The following is a 16,133-nucleotide window of genomic DNA, read 5'->3' as shown; positions in this document are numbered from 1 at the left end:
CCAACAGATTGCTACCTTTCTAAGGCCTTGTCTATGTAAAAAGGTTATACAGTTTAACCACACTAGAAAAGTTAAAGTGGGACAACCTCCCTAGTGTGGACACAGTCATATCAATATAAAGATGCTTATAATTATACAAATATAACATGTTCCTGCCTAGGAAGGGAAATAAGCTATATTGCTATAAGGCAGTTTTATACTGGTATAACTACATCCACAATAGAGGTTATAACTATGTTGATAAAGATAAGAAAAAGTATACAGGCTTCCAGTGGCTGGTAAGACACATGGTTGGTGAGAAGGCAGCTGGGAGACTAAGGGAACTAGACAGCAGAGGAAGGCAGGGAGGTAGTTTCCCCCCCTCCCCCCAGTAATTTGCAGGTACTGTACAAGGAAAAACCTGCAAGGGGAGGAAACCCAAGTATGGCTAACCACTATTGCTAGCTCTTCCTCTGCCTGCACCCGTGGGGGGCTCCCGCCAGACAGCGATCCTGACCCTGGAAACTTCCACTGCGGTCCTGGTCTTGACTTACTGGGAATCCAGCCTGTATGTCCCTGCCTGCCAACAAAAGCCAGACAGGGGGAACCACCCAGTGTGAGAAATGTCTGGGGGTGAAGTCCCTCAGGAAGCAGGTCAGAGAGCTGCAGGTGGAGGTAGCTCATCTACGTAGCATCCAGGAACATGAGTACTTTACCGACAGGATCCACATGGAAACTTCTGGGATGGAGTATGCTAGCCAAACACAGATGAGTTCAGCAGCATCTAGGAGGAAGGGGAACCAGCTGCTGTTTGGGGAGGAGACAGGCTGCTGGCCACCTTGGGCAGTAGACAGTGCTCCACCTTCCCACCCAGCTCCTCCATCCATTGTGTTTGAGAACTGACAACAGGAGGTCAGGAGCAGCCCCCAGTGGCTGAGGAGGAGGAGCCACCTGCCTCCAGGGATGGGAGGCTTACAGCCACCTCACCTAAGGAGAAGAGGCATAAGGTGCTGGTGGTCAGGGTGCCCCTTCTGAGGGGCACTGAGGCATCCATCTGCCAACCTGACATGATGTCCCAGGAGGTGTGCTGCCTGCCTGGATCCAAGATGTTATGGAAAAGTTGCTGAGGCTCATCCATTTCTCCAACCACTACCCCATGCTACTCATCCACCTGGCCACTAATGATATTTCCAGACATGACCTTGAGCAGACCAACAGTGATTACAGGGATCTGGAAATGAGGGTGAAGGAGTTGGAGGCACAGGTAGTCTTCTCATCTATCCTCCCAGTTGAGGGTAAGGGCACAGGCAAAGACATGCACATCCTGGAGATGAGTGCATGGCTGTGCACCTGGTGTTGATAGAAGGGCTTTGGCTTCCTTGACCATGGGATGCTGTTCCAGGAAGGACAGCTAGGAAAAGATGGGGTCCACCTGACCAGGAAGGGGAAGAGCATCTTTGCATGTTAACTTACTGACCCAGTGAGGAGGGGTTTTAATCGAATTTCAGAGGGGACAGATGACAAAAGCTCACAGGTAAGCATTAAAAAAGGCAACCTTAACAGAGGGCTAGGTGTTAGAGGGGGATGTGGAAAATTACAGTAGGGTCATAGGAGCAACAATAGGGAAAGCAGTGGGGGAATCCTCTCAACATCTCACATATCTATACAGAAATGCAAATAATATGGGGAATAAATAGGAATAACTGAAAGTATTACTACATCAGCTAAATTATGACTTAATTGGCATCACAGATCTGATTTTGCAGGATAAATCTTATGACTGAAATATTGGTATAGAGAGGTATAGCTTGTTCAGGAAGGACAGGCAGGGAAAAATGGGAGGGGATGTTGCATTTTACATTAAGAATATATACCTTGATCTGAGGTCTTGAAGGAAGTTAGAGACAGACCAGCTGAAAGTCTCTGGATAAAGATAAAAGTTGAAAAAATTGTGTGATGTCATGGTAGGGGTCTACTGTAAAAGACCAAATCAGGAAAAGGAGGTGGATGAGGCATTTCTAGAACAGCTAATAGAAATATCCAAAACACAAGACCTGGACGTAAATGGGAGTTGTTAACTACCCAGACATCTGTTGGAAAAGTAATACTGCAAAACTCAAAATTTCTAGTAAGTTCACAAAATGTATTGGGGACACCTCTTTTTGTTTCAGAAAGCAGAGGAAGTAACCAGGGGGACAGCCATTTTAAACTTAATTCTGACCAACAGGGAGGAATTGGTAGCGAAGCTGAAGGTGGAAGGCAGCTTGGGTGAAAGTGATCAAGAATGATAGATTTCATGATTCTAAGGAATGGAAGGAGTGAGAGCAGCAGAGTAAGGACATTGGACTTCAAAAATGCAGACTTTAATAAACTCAGAGAACTGGTAGGTAAGGTCTCATGGAAAGAGAATCTAAGGGATAAAAGAGTTCAGGAGAGCTCTCAATGTCTCAAAGAGAAAGTATTAAAGACATAACTACAAACTACCCTGATGCGAAGGAAAGATGGGAAGTACAGTAAGATACCAGTATACCACCATCAGGAGCTTTTTAGTGACCTGAAAATCAAAAAGGGAATCCTACAAAAAGCAGACAAATTGCTAAGGAGGAGTACAAAAGAATAGCACAAGAATGTAGGGTCAAAATCAGAAAAGGAAAGGCACAAAATGGGTTACACCTGGCAAGGGACATAAAAGGCAATAAGAAGGGCCTCTTTAAATATATTAGGAACAAGAGAAAGACAAAGGAAAGTGTAGGTCCTCTGCTTAGCAGGGAAGGAGAACTGATGACATCAAGAAGTCTGAGCAGTCTGTCTAATGCCTATTTTTGCTTCAGTTTTCACTAAAAAGGTTAATGATGACTAGATACTCAACACAATTAATATTAACAAGAGGGAGGGAACGCAAGCTAAAATAGGGAAAAAACTGATTAAAATATTTAGATAAGATGTATTCAAGTCAGCAGGGCCTCATGAAATTCATTCTAGAGTACTTAAGGAACTAGCTGCTTCAGTCTCAGAGCCGTGAGCAATTATCTTTGAAAACTCATGGATGACAGGTGAGGTCCCAGAGAACTGGAGAAGGACAAACCTAATGCCTTGCTTTAAAAAGGGGAAATTATATCTCAGGCAGCTTAACGTCAATACCTGGAAAGATACTGGAAAAAATTATTAAACAATCAATTTCATACAATCATAGAATATCAGGGTTGGAAGGGACCTCAGGAGGTCATCTAGTCCAACCCCCTGCTCAAAGCAGGACCAATCCCCAACTAAATCATCCCAGCCAGGGCTTTGTCAAGCCTGACCTTAAAAACTTCTAAGGAAGGAGATTCTACCACCTCCCTAGGTAACGCATTCCAGTGTTTCACCACCCTCCCAGTGAAAAAGTTTTTCCTAATATCCAACCTAAACCTCCCCCACTGCAACTTGAGACCATAACTCCTTGTTCTGTCCTCTTCTACCACTGAGAATAGTCTATAACCATCCTCTCTGGAACCACCTCTCAGGGAGTTGAAACCAGCTATCAAATCCCCCCTCATTCTTCTCTTCTGCAGACTAAACAATCCCAGTTCCCTCAGCCTCTCCTCATAAGTCATGTGTTCCAGACCCCTAATCATTTTTGTTGCCCTTCGCTGCACTCTTTCCAATTTATCCACATCCTTCTTATAGTGTGGGGCCCAAAACTGGACACAGTACTCCAGATGAGGCCTCACCAATGTCGAATAGAGGAGGATGATCACGTCCCTCGATCTGCTCGCTGTGCCCCTACTTATACATCCCAAAATGCCATTGGCCTTCTTGGCAACAAGGGCACACTGCTGACTCATATCCAGCTTCTCGTCCACTGTCACCCCTAGGTCCTTTTCCGCAGAACTGCTGCCTAGCCATTCGGTCCCTAGTCTGTAGCGGTGCATTGGGTTCTTCCGTCCTAAGTGCAGGACCCTGCACTTATCCTTATTGAACCTCATCAGATTTCTTTTGGCCCAATCCTCCAATTTGTCTAGGTCCCTCTGTATCCTATCCCTGCCCTCCGGCGTATCTACCACTCCTCCTAGTTTAGTATCATCCGCAAATTTGCTGAGAGTGCAATCCACACCATCCTCCAGATCATTTATGAAGATATTGAACAAAACCGGCCCCAGGACTGACCCCTGGGACACTCCACTTGATACCGGCTGCCAACTAGACATGGAGCCATTGGTCACTACCCGTTGAGCCTGACAATCTAGCCAACTTTCTACCCACCTTATAGTGCATTCATCCAGCCCATACTTCTTTAACTTGCTGACAAGAATACTGTGGGAGACGTGTCAAAAGCTTTGCTAAAGTCAAGAAACAACACATCCACTGCTTTCCCTTCATCCACAGAACCAGTAATCTCATCATAGAAGGCGATTAGATTAGTCAGGCATGACCTTCCCTTGGTGAATCCATGTTGACTGTTCCTGATCACTTTCCTCTCATGTAAGTGCTTCAGGATTGATTCTTTGAGAACCTGCTCCATGATTTTTCCGGGGACTGAGGTGAGGCTGACTGGCCTGTAGTTCCCAGGATCCTCCTTCTTCCCCTTTTTAAAGATTGGCACTACATTAGCCTTTTTCCAGTCATCTGGGACTTCGCCCGTTCGCCATGAGTTTTCAAAGATAATGGCCAATGGCTCTGCAATCACAGCCGCCAATTCCTTTAGCGGATGCAACGCGTCCGGCCCCATGGACTTGTGCACGTCCAGCTTTTCTAAATAGTCCCTAACCACCTCTTTCTCCACAGAGGGCTGGCCATCTACTCCCCATACTGTGATGCCCAGCGCAGCAGTCTGGGAGCTGACCTTGTTAGTGAAGACAGAGGCAAAAAAAGCATTGAGTACATTTAGCTTTTTCCACATCCTCTGTCACTAGGTTGCCTCCCTCATTCAGTAAGGGGCCCACACTTTCCTTGGCTTTCTTCTTGTTGCCAACATACCTGAAGAAACCCTTCTTGTTACTCTTGACATCTCTTGCTAGCTGCAGCTCCAGGTGCGATTTGGCCCTCCTGATTTCATTCCTACTTGCCCAAGCAATATTTTTATACTCTTCCCTGGTCATATGTCCAACCTTCCACTTCTTGTAAGCTTCTTTTTTATGTTTAAGATCCGCTAGGATTTCACCGTTAAGCCAAGCTGGTCGCCTGCCATATTTACTATTCTTTCGACACATCGGGATGGTTTGTCCCTGTAACCTCAACAGGGATTCCTTGAAATACAGCCAGCTCTCCTGGACTCCTTTCCCCTTCATGTTAGTCCCCCAGGGGATCCTACCCATCCCTTCCCTGAGGGAGTCGAAGTCTGCTTTCCTGAAGTCCAGGGTCCATATCCTGCTGCTTTTCTTTCTTCCCTGTGTCAGGATCCTGAACTCAACCAACTCATGGTCACTGCCTCCCAAATTCCCATGCACTTTTGCTTCCCCCACTAATTCTTCCTGGTTTGTGAGCAGCAGGTCAAGAAAAGCTCTCCCCCTAGTTGGCTCCTCTAGCACTTGCACCAGGAAATTGTCCCCTATGTTTTCCAAGAACTTCCTGTATTGTCTATGCACCGCTGTATTGCTCTCCCAGCAGATATCAGGAAAATTAAAGTCACCCATGAGAACCAGGGCGTGCGATTTAGTAGCTTCTGCGAGTTACCGGAAGAAAGCCTCATCCACCTCATCCCCCTGATCTTTGCGCATTTGTATATAACCACTTGAGATAACCTGCTGATTGCCCCTCATTCTCAGTATGAGGCAGGAGTCCTCCCCTCACAGACGTTCCTGCTTGTGCTTCCTCTCGGTATCTCGCTTTCCCACTTACCTCAGGCTTTGGTCTCCTTCCCCTGGTGAACCTAGTTTAAAGCCCTCCTCACTAGGTTAGCCAGCCTGCTCGCAAAGATGTTCTTCCCTCTCTTCGTAAGGTGGAGACCGTCTCTGCCCAGCACTCCTCCTTCATGGAACACCATCCCATGTTCAAAGAATCCAAAGCCTTCTCTCCGACACCACTTGCGTAGCCATTCATTGACTTCCACGATTCGACGGTCCCTACCCAGGCCTTTTCCTTCCACGGGGAGGATGGACGAGAACACCACTTGCGCCTCAAACTCCTTTATCCTTCTTCCGAGAGCCACGTAGTCTGCAGTGATCCGCTCAAGGTCATTCTTGGCAGTATCATTGGTGCCCACGTGGAGCAGCAGGGAGGGGTAGCAATCCGAGAGCTTGATGAGTCTCGGCAGTCTCTCCGTCACATTGCGAATCTTAGCCCCTGGCAAGCAGCAGACTTCTCGGTTTTCCCGGTCAGGGCGGCAGATAGATGACTCATTCCCCCGGAGGAGAGAGTCCCCGACCACCATCACCCGCCTCATTCTCTTGGGAGTGGTGGTCGTGGAACCCCCAACCTCAGGACAGTGCATCTCATGCCTTCCAACGAATGGAGTCTCCTTCTGTTTTCTCCCCCCAGACGTATCGTCTGGTCCACTCTCCGCAATGGTACCTGTGGAGAGAACATGAAAGTGGTTAGTTACCTGTGTCTGCATTGTTGGTACCCGGACATTCCCCCTTCTTCCTGAGGTCACATGTTGCCAAACTTCTTCACTGGCCTCTTGGCTCCACTGTGCAACCTGCTCTAAATCTTTAGAGCTTTGAGCCCGTAGAAGCATATCCTGACTTTTGTCCAGAAAATCCTCAGATTCTCGTATGCAATGCAGGGTCGTTATCTCTTGCTCCAGACCTTCAATCTTCTCTTCCAATATGGAGACCAGCTTGCACTTTGTACAGACAAAGTCGCTTCTGTCCTGTGGAAGAAAGACAAACATGGCACATCCAGTGCAGGTCACAACAGCTGAACGCCCCCCCCCCCCCCTTCCATATCACCTTCCTACTATGAGCTTCCTCAGAGAAGTTGGCAAGATGTAAGCCTCACTGGGCTCACTCCAGGCAAACTCCCAGGCAAACTCCTGCTCTGTGCTGCTCTGCTGTTCCCCGCTGCTCAGCTGGGGAACAGCAGAGCAGCACACAGCAGGAGTAAGCACCCAGAGGAAACCGGGTGTAAGGAGTAATCTGTATGGATTTCTCAAGAACAAATCATGCCAAACCAAATTCATTTCCTTCTTTGACAGGGTTACCGGCCTAGTGGATGGGGGAGGAAATAGCCATGATATATTTTGATCACAGTGCCTCATGACATTCTCATAAGAAAACTAGAGAAATGTGATCTAGATGAATTTACTATAAGGTGGGTGCACAACTAGTTGAAAGACCATACTCAAAGAACAAGGAGTACTTGTGGCACCCTAGAGACTAACAAATTTATTTGAGCATAAGCTTTCGTGAGCTACAGCTCACTTCATCGGATGCATTCAGTGGAAAATACAGTGGGGAGATTTATATACATAGAGAACATGAAACAACGGGTGTTACCATACACACTGTAACCAGTGGGGGCGGGGAGGAACCTTTTGTAGTGATAATCAAGGTGGGCCATTTCCAGCAGTTGACAAGAACCTCTGAGAAACAGTGGGGAGTGGTAGGGGGGATAAACATGGGGAAATAGTTTTACTTTGTGTAATGACCCATCCACTCCCAGTTTTTGAAGTTTTTTTGTTGAAGTATTGCTACTTTTAGGTCTGTAATCGAGTGACCAGAGAGATTGAAGTGTTCTCCAACTGGTTTTTGAATGTTATAATTCTTGACGTCTGATTTGTGTCCATTTATTCTTTTACGTAGAGACTGTCCAGTTTGCCCAATGTACATGGCAGAGGGGCATTGCTGGCACATGATGGCATATATCACGTTGGTAGATGTGCAGGTGAACGAGCCTCTGATATTGTGGCTGATGTGATAGGCCCTATGATGGTGTCTCCTGAATAGATATGTGGACACAGTTGGCAACGGAATTTGTTGCAAGGATAGGTTCCTGGGTTAGTGGTTCTGTTGTGTGGTTTGTGGTTGCTGGTGAGTAATTGCTGGTGGTTGGGGGGCTGTCTGTAAGCAAGGACTCTGGTCACTCGATTACAGACCTAAAAGTGGCAATACTTCAACAAAAAAACTTCAAAAATAGACTCCAACGAGAGACTGCTGAATTGGAATTAATTTGCAAATTGGATACAATTATCTTAGGCTTGAATAGAGACTGGGAGTGGATGGGTCATTACACAAAGTAAAACTATTTCCCCATGTTTATCCCCACTCCCCACTGTTCCTCAGACATTCTTGTCAACTGCTGGAAATGGCCCACCTTGATTATCACTGCAAAAGGTCCGTGTCCCCCCCCCCCGCTCTCCTGCTGGTAATAGTTCACCTTAAGTGATCACTCTGGTTATAGTTTGTATGGTAACACCCATTGTTTCATGTTCTCTATGTATATAAATCTTCCCACTGTATTTTCCACTGAATGTATCCGATGAAATGAGCTGTAGCTCACGAAAGCTTATGCTCAAATAAATGTGTTAGTCTCTAAGGTGCCACAAGTACTCCTTTTCTTTTTGCAAATACAGACTAACTCGGCTGCTACTCTGAAACCACTCAAAGAACGGTTATCTGTGGTTTGCTGCCAAACTGAGAGGGTGTATGCAGAGGGCTCCTGCAGGGTCTGTCCTGGGTCTAGTACTAGTCAATATTTTCATTAATCACTTGGATAATGGAATGGAGAGTATGCTTATCAAATTTGAAGACGAAACCAGGCTATTAGGAGTTATAAGCACTTTGGAGGACAGGATTAGACTTTGAAATTACCTTGACAAATTGGAGAATTTGTCTAAAATCAACGAGATGAAATTCAATAAAGACAAGTGTAAAGTACTACACTTAGGAAGGAAAAATCAAATGCACAAGCACATAATGGAGAATAACAGGATAGGTGGTTGTACTGTTGAAAAGTATCTGGGGGTTATAGTGGATCACAAACTGAGTATCAGTCAACAACGTGATGCAGTTGCAAAGAAGGCTAATATAACACTGGCGTATATTAACTGGCGTATATTAACAGTTAATCAACATATTAACAGCAGTGTCATATGTAAGATATGGGAGGTAACTGTATATCTCTACTTGTGAGGCCTCACAAATAGAGTACTGTGTCCGGTTCTGGGCACCACACTTTGGGAAAGATGTGGATAAATGGGAGAGCGTCCAGAGGACAGCAACAAAAATAATAAAATGTTTAGAAAACCTGACTTATCAGGAAAGGTTAAAAAAACTGGGACTGCTTAGTCATGAGAAAAGAAGACTGAGAGAGGACCTAATCATAGTCTTCAAATATAGTAAGGGCTGTTATAAAGAGGATGGTGATCAGCAGACATGCCAAACCCGTGAAAAAAATGTAGAAATTGGGCTTGTTTTTGGCTTAGTTGGCTTGTGAGTTGCTTGTTGGCTAATTTTTGGCTTGTAGCTTGTTGCTGCTGCTTCTTTCTTTCTTTTTTTTTTTAAATCAGTTTCCGGCAAGCAGGGGCAAGGAGGACCAAGCAGGCGCAAGGGGAAGAGAGAGTCAGGGGTGCACAGAGGGCCCACCACAGTCCCAGACTGCATGATGGGGGGATCTAGTCACACAGAGTGTTAGGGTTCTTAGGGATTGGCTTGTTTTGGCCTTGTTTTGAAATGGGATTAACTTGATTTTTGGCTTATTGTGAAAGTCGGGGTGCTTATTTACTGTGTGAAAGTTGAGAGCTGTGTGATCAGTTGTACTTCATGTCCACTGAAGGTAGGACAAGAAGGAATGGACTTAATCTGCAGCAAGAGAGATTTAGGTTCGGTACTAGGAAAAGCTTTCTAACTATAAGGATAGTTAAGCTCTGGAAAAGGCTTCCAAGGGAGATTGTGAAATCCCCATTATTGTGGGTTTTTAAGAACATGCTAGATAAACACCTGTCAGGGATGGTCTAGGTTTACTTAGCCCTACCTCAGTGCTAGGGGCTGGATTTAATGACCTCTTGAGTTCCCTTCCAGTCCTATATTTCTATGATATCAGAACAAAAATGGTATGTAGACCAGGCCTACATCTGCAGAGCCTCTGCTGTCATGTCTTAGATCTTTGCCAAACTGTGTCAGAGGGAAAACTGGTCAGGTTATTTTTTCTGTTGCTATTTGGCACACTGGTGGTAGCAGCGAAACTTAAAAGAATCAGAGAGACAAGGTGGGTGAGGTATATCTTTTATTGGAACAACTCCTTTTGGTGAAAAAGACCCTTTTGAGCTCCATAGAGCTATTCTTTAAGTGATGAGGAACAGCTCTGTGGAGCTTGAGAGCGTGTCTCCATCAACAGAAGCTGGTCCAATAAAAGATATATCTTACTCAGCTTGTCTTTCTCATATATTGGGACCAACACAGCTACAACAACACTGCAAACAGTTATAAGAATCAGGTCAACTGTGACCAGCAACAGAAGTAGATTTTGGAGCTATTAATGGAAGAGGAGGACAAACCCCGGCTGGTGGAGGGAAGATTAGGAGAGACCTCTCCTCCCTGCAGCACTCCTGCACTTGCCAAGAGGTTCTGTTGTGGGAAAAGTTGGGGTAGGAGGGAGAGACAGAAAATAAAAATCTCCTTTCTATAAACCAGACAATTTTTGGAGAGGGGAGGGAGTTAAGGGGTTTCAAATGTGTTAGACATTTACTAGCTAAGGCTACAAAATATAGAGCTGCCAAACTAGGTCCAGTGTTAATCTGGAGAGCCTGGTCATAAATGCTAGCACCAACCGCTTTTGCAGCAGACTAGGGGTGAGGGTGGCTTGGCTTTTCAACTGGGCATTGTTTCTGGCTAATGGGTCCCCTCATCTTAATTTAGTCCTCTGAATATTTAGGTGTATGGTAAACTATTCAAGCTCATTCTGATTTCATTCTATTGTTGTCACATTCTGCATACACTATGCACTAAGGTGTGTGAGTGCGTACGTACACACACATACACATACTGGCTTTTGAGATGTTCTCATTATTTTAGAAATTGTGATCATTGCTCTATTTTGGACTGATGTATTCAAAGCTGAAAGAATAGGACTATGTAATGGTAAAAGCACAGTGTTGTCTGACAATTTACAAGCCAGCAGACCTTGGGAACATTGCCAGCATCCTGATTACTCCTAGTTCAGGGAAAATGCAAAGCAGAACAGCAGCTAATGAGCTGAATTATTTGATGAGAGAAAGTCTGTCTAATCATGCCCTAAAGTTGTGAACTTGGTGCTATTTGTCGGTTAGTGTTACTAACTGGATTTTATAAAAAATCTTCCCTGTGTAGGTATAACGGCTGCCATCTTGTTCGTCACTGGGGATTGAACCAGGGACTCCAAAGCTAAAAGCATGAGCTAAAGATCTAGGCTCATAAACTGAGAGCTCTACGAGAGCGACATCCAGCATGAATCAGGCACAGATGGAGGAAAATGTAACACTCACTGACCAGGGAGTTACATATGTACTAGCAGGAACCCATTAAATTGTGATGTAGTGCTCCACCTCTCCATGTCTATATTTCACTCTCCCTTTTCTTTTTCTCCTCCTTCCCCTTTCTGCCCTCTGAATAGATTATTGCTGAGTAATGGCATTGTATCATCAGACATCAGTTACCTCTCCCCCTTCTCATTCTTTCTTCCTTTCTCATCTTCTCCTTTGCTTTGAGAGTTTGTGTATCTGTTCGGGAAAGTTCTTGGGGAAATCACCGGGATGGAAAGAATTCTGGATCTATTATACAAGGGCAAAATATTATAATGCCAATCGCAGTTGCTCTTCTGGTACAGGTTTCAGAGTAACAGCCGTGTTAGTCTGTATTCGCAAAAAGAAAAGGAGTACTTGTGGCACCTTAGAGACTAACCAATTTATTTGAGCATAAGCTTTCGTGAGCTACAGCTCACTTCATCGGATGCACACAGTATGCATCCAATGAAGTGAGCTGTAGCTCATGAGAGGTTATGCTCAGATAAATTGGTTAGTCTCTAAGGTGCCACAAGTACTCCTTTTCTTTCTCCTGGTACAGTTTATATAATGTGCAAAAATGACAAGGAAGACAGTTCTGGTTGGATGAGCAAGACAAGGTAAATAGTGTGAGATGTATAGTTATGCTTACAATTGCCAGTAGAAAAATACTTAAATGTGTATACAGCAGTATATAGTGTACACATAGACATAGGTTTATACCAATGCATAGTACATAAGCAGGTTGGTAGCAGAGACTACTGACACTGTTAAAATCTATTTGATTTTATATTTAAAAAATAAAGAAGAGACATGGAAGTTGTGTAACACCATGTTCCTGTAACTGTTACCCTGGCCCTCCTTCCTCCCTTTCCTGCTTTTATTTGTTTATTACATCCACATGTTAGATCTTGTCTTAACTTAGTCTCTAACCTCCTCAAGAAAAGGACTGCCTTTTACTATATATTTGAACAGTGCCCCTGGCCCAGGACAGTGGGGCTCAAATTAAGGCTCCTGAGTGCTACCATACAAACAGAGTTGAACAAATAATTGTGGTGGGTTTTTGTTTTGTTTTGGTTTGGTTTGGTTTGGTGCCCAAACCGATGCCCTCCTCCCTGAAAATATTCAGTTTGTTTTGAGCCTAAACTGAATATTTTTAGTTTTTCTTGTCAAAATAAAAAGCAAATACATTTTTTTGTTGAGGTTCATTTGGTATTTCAAAAATTAAATGTCTATTCAAATGTCAGAATGAACCTTTTTGACTTTTTCGAACATTTTCCCCATATATTTTATTTGGCTGTAACTGCATTTTTTGGCCAATTTACTGTTCACCAAAATAATTCACCCACCTCTAAATACAAATAATTATTTATAAGTTGATCACTACCTGTATTTCTCAGAATTGGTGATATGGAAATCCTGTTCACAAGCAAAGGTTTGCCAAAAAAATAAGGTGGGTATGGAGCGGCAGAAAATCTTGCTGCAGCTGCCTATATAGTCTAGTAAGAAATCCACTCACATTTTTCTCTTATGCACTCTTTATTTCAAGAGAGTCTATATTTGCCCTAAGGACTGAAACGACACAAATAAGCTAAGTTGTGAATAGTTAGAATATTTAAAAGTGCTGTGGTCCATCTTTCACTTGAAAGTGGTATTCAGCTGAATTATTGTAATGGGACCTTCAGTTTTTATAACAAATAAAGTCATTAGACTCAGAAAGCCAAAGATTAGTATTATATGAAGCTGAGTGAGGAAGGAATTGGATGTTTGTTTGCTGCTTTAATCACTTTCTTAGCTGTGATGCTACCAGAGAGAAATCTCACGTAATCCCATACAGAAGTTAGTTGTCCTTGAGAAAACTTAAGAAGAAGACAGTTCTTAGTGCTTTCCTTAGCTAGAGAATATTGGTTTGGTTTAAGGCCACAGAGCAAGCCTACTGCTGTTACCCAGGTGGTTTCACTGTATCAGGTTGAATGCATTTATTAGGTCTCGGGGGATGTAGACTGAGCCTCACAACCATCCTGAGAATATGCCACTGACCCAATGAGAAATTAAAAATGCTCCTGTCATAAATATAAAAGAAAGGGTAACAACCTTTATGTATGCAACCCTAACAGCTCCAAACATAAGAGAGTTTTCCAGAAGGAAATGTACAGTATGTTTAGAATTTGCACCCTGTAGCGAATTAGTCTGTGTGCGATGCAAGCCCAGGACACAACTGGTGTATCAGCAAGATAGACTGGGGGCCTGAATCTCCTCTTACTTACACCAGTTTAACAGTGATACAGCTTAATGGATTATACTGGAGTTGGATCTGATTTACATTACTGTGAGAGGAGAAGTAAGCCATAGAATTGGTGTGGGAGTGGGAAGGGTAGGCAGAGTCTCAAAATGCTGGAAATAGCATTGTAAGTACTTATGCATGTGGAATCTGAAAGAGGGATAATTCCTACTTCCATGTGCTTTACCTCTCAAGTGTATTGTATATTTTAGATTTGATTTATTTTTTGTAATGCTCTGAAATAATAAAACTATAAATACTGAAAGAAAGAAAGAAAACAGTAAAGTTCAAAGGGAGATCTTGCAGTGATTCTCCTTTCCACACACCAAGCCTCAGAGAAGGGATGGCAGTAGGGAAAAGGTGCGTGGGCTGAAATAAAATCTTCACCATATAAACCCTCCAGTTTCATATTGTTGGAATTTTCCGATTTTCAGGTATTCTTAACATATGTGCAATGTGCCTCAGGTGGCACGTGATCAGGATTCATCACCAAATTTGATCTTCTGGTATTTATCTCCATATATCATTTTCCAGTGCATCATTGTTTATCTCTCCTGACTTAATTAAGCTCTCCCTAGGTTGCAAGCCTGGCAAATGTGAAGAGCTTTTTAATTTTTCTAAAATGAGCTTTCCTGCCAAGTTGGTTTCCTCCTAGTTCACTTAGATCCAGCTTTGTTTATTTTCAAATGGCAAAGGTCTCTAACAAGTGGTAACCTCAAACAAAGTGCTCAGAAGAAAGCATCTGAAATTCCTATTGCGGTTAGAAATATCTGAGGAAAGGTGTGTGGAGGATACACATGGGAGATGCAAAAGGAGATGATGCACTGTAAGATATTGATTGGGATGTAGAACAGATTCTATTCCTGGCCGCTTACGAAAGAGCACTTCTACACTGATTTTCAAAGGAAGCTCAACTAGTGTTACTTCTGTCCCATAGATGGAGGAATGTAGATATTTTCACAATAATAAAGATGTTTCTCTTCATGTCAATAAGTATTTCTCTGGCTTTAGCATTGTGCAGATCAATTTGTAGAAGAAAATCTCTTAAATCCCCAACACTCTCACTGTTTGGTTCTTAGTGTTTCTGTGGATTATTGGGAAGGACTCTGCAGACTGCTTGTAGTCCACAGATCTGTTTGAGAACCACTACTGCAATTTTTTTTACCCCTTGTGCATGCTGTAAAGAATCTAAATGAGAGACCACATAAGGGATTCTCAATCAAGACATGAGGTTAGCTAACAAATGATTTCTCAATAACAGAGCTTTTACTCATGGAAAAATTAAGAATATCCACAGGGAAATTTTTGCTTCTGTAGCTTTATATTTAGATTACAGTAGCTGGAAGTTAATTAGCCTTGCTAGCCTTTATCTTTCTAGCTAATTAGGAAGAAAACTGGATTAAAGAAAGCTGGAGTCATTTCAAGAGAAAAAAAACTTAACATTTTATACATAACAGCCCCTTTGGAGGATATTATCTCCATAATGACCATAAGATGCTCTGCATTCTGACAGGATGTTGTTCTGCAGTCTCTGGACTCATTTAGGCACCATCGAAGGCATTCATGATTTTAGGTCTTGCTGCTTTGCAATAGTCAGATGAAACCACATGCCACATTGTTTAATTATGCAGTGATCAGCAGCTTTTACATGTTAATTAGGCAGTCACTGTAATGAAGCCGTCCACTTTTGCATGTGGCTTACTGGGCTGAAAGGTCATCTTTACTAATTGGTTGTTTGGAAACTTAATCTTGACATAGCAATGCAGGTACACTTGTCTTTACCTCATTTCTAATGTGTTCTCTGGTCTTTTTTCATTTGGCTAATTAGTGCTAATAATTCAAAAGTTACATGGCATTCTAAAGCTCCTACTGTTTACTATACCTGTAGCTGTTTCATTAGCAGATTTTAAATACTGCTAATATGTGTTGACATAGTTAGCACCTGCAGCCAATCTTTAGCTTTGCAGGATCACGGGAATGACCTATCACACTAGGAGTTGTGAGTGAATGCGGTTCCACTGTTTTCATAACCATTTGCAATATTCTTTATTGTGCATTGGCATTGAAAACTGCATGATTTATTTTGTGCTTAAGATTTTTTTAATGATTAATTTATGAATACATCCACAAGAATGCCAAGGTCTCCAAAATAATGAAAACCTATCCTTTTGTTGTTGTTGTTGGCTTTGATTTGAAATGAAAAACAATCTGTCTCGTTTATTTAAAAAAACAGTAATAGTCTGTTCCTTTCACTAGGGTCTTGATAGCATTTTGACAAGTAAATGAATGAATTTACATTTATCAAATCAAATAGGGCTTCCAACTTCCCCTACGTTATTCTGTAAGTTTTTGTGAGCAGGGCAACATTTCCCAATCTGCTCTGCAAACAAAGTCCACACACTATGAAGAGTTCAAACTTTTCCTCTCCCTGCTATTTCACTTTATTGAGAAAGAATGAAACAATAATATAACAAAGTT

Source organism: Lepidochelys kempii, chromosome 12 (assembly GCF_965140285.1).
Source record: "Lepidochelys kempii isolate rLepKem1 chromosome 12, rLepKem1.hap1, whole genome shotgun sequence".
In the NCBI taxonomy this organism is placed as follows: Eukaryota; Metazoa; Chordata; order Testudines; family Cheloniidae; genus Lepidochelys; species Lepidochelys kempii.
The sequence above is the reverse complement of the archived record's forward strand: the minus strand, read 5'-3'. Positions refer to the sequence as shown.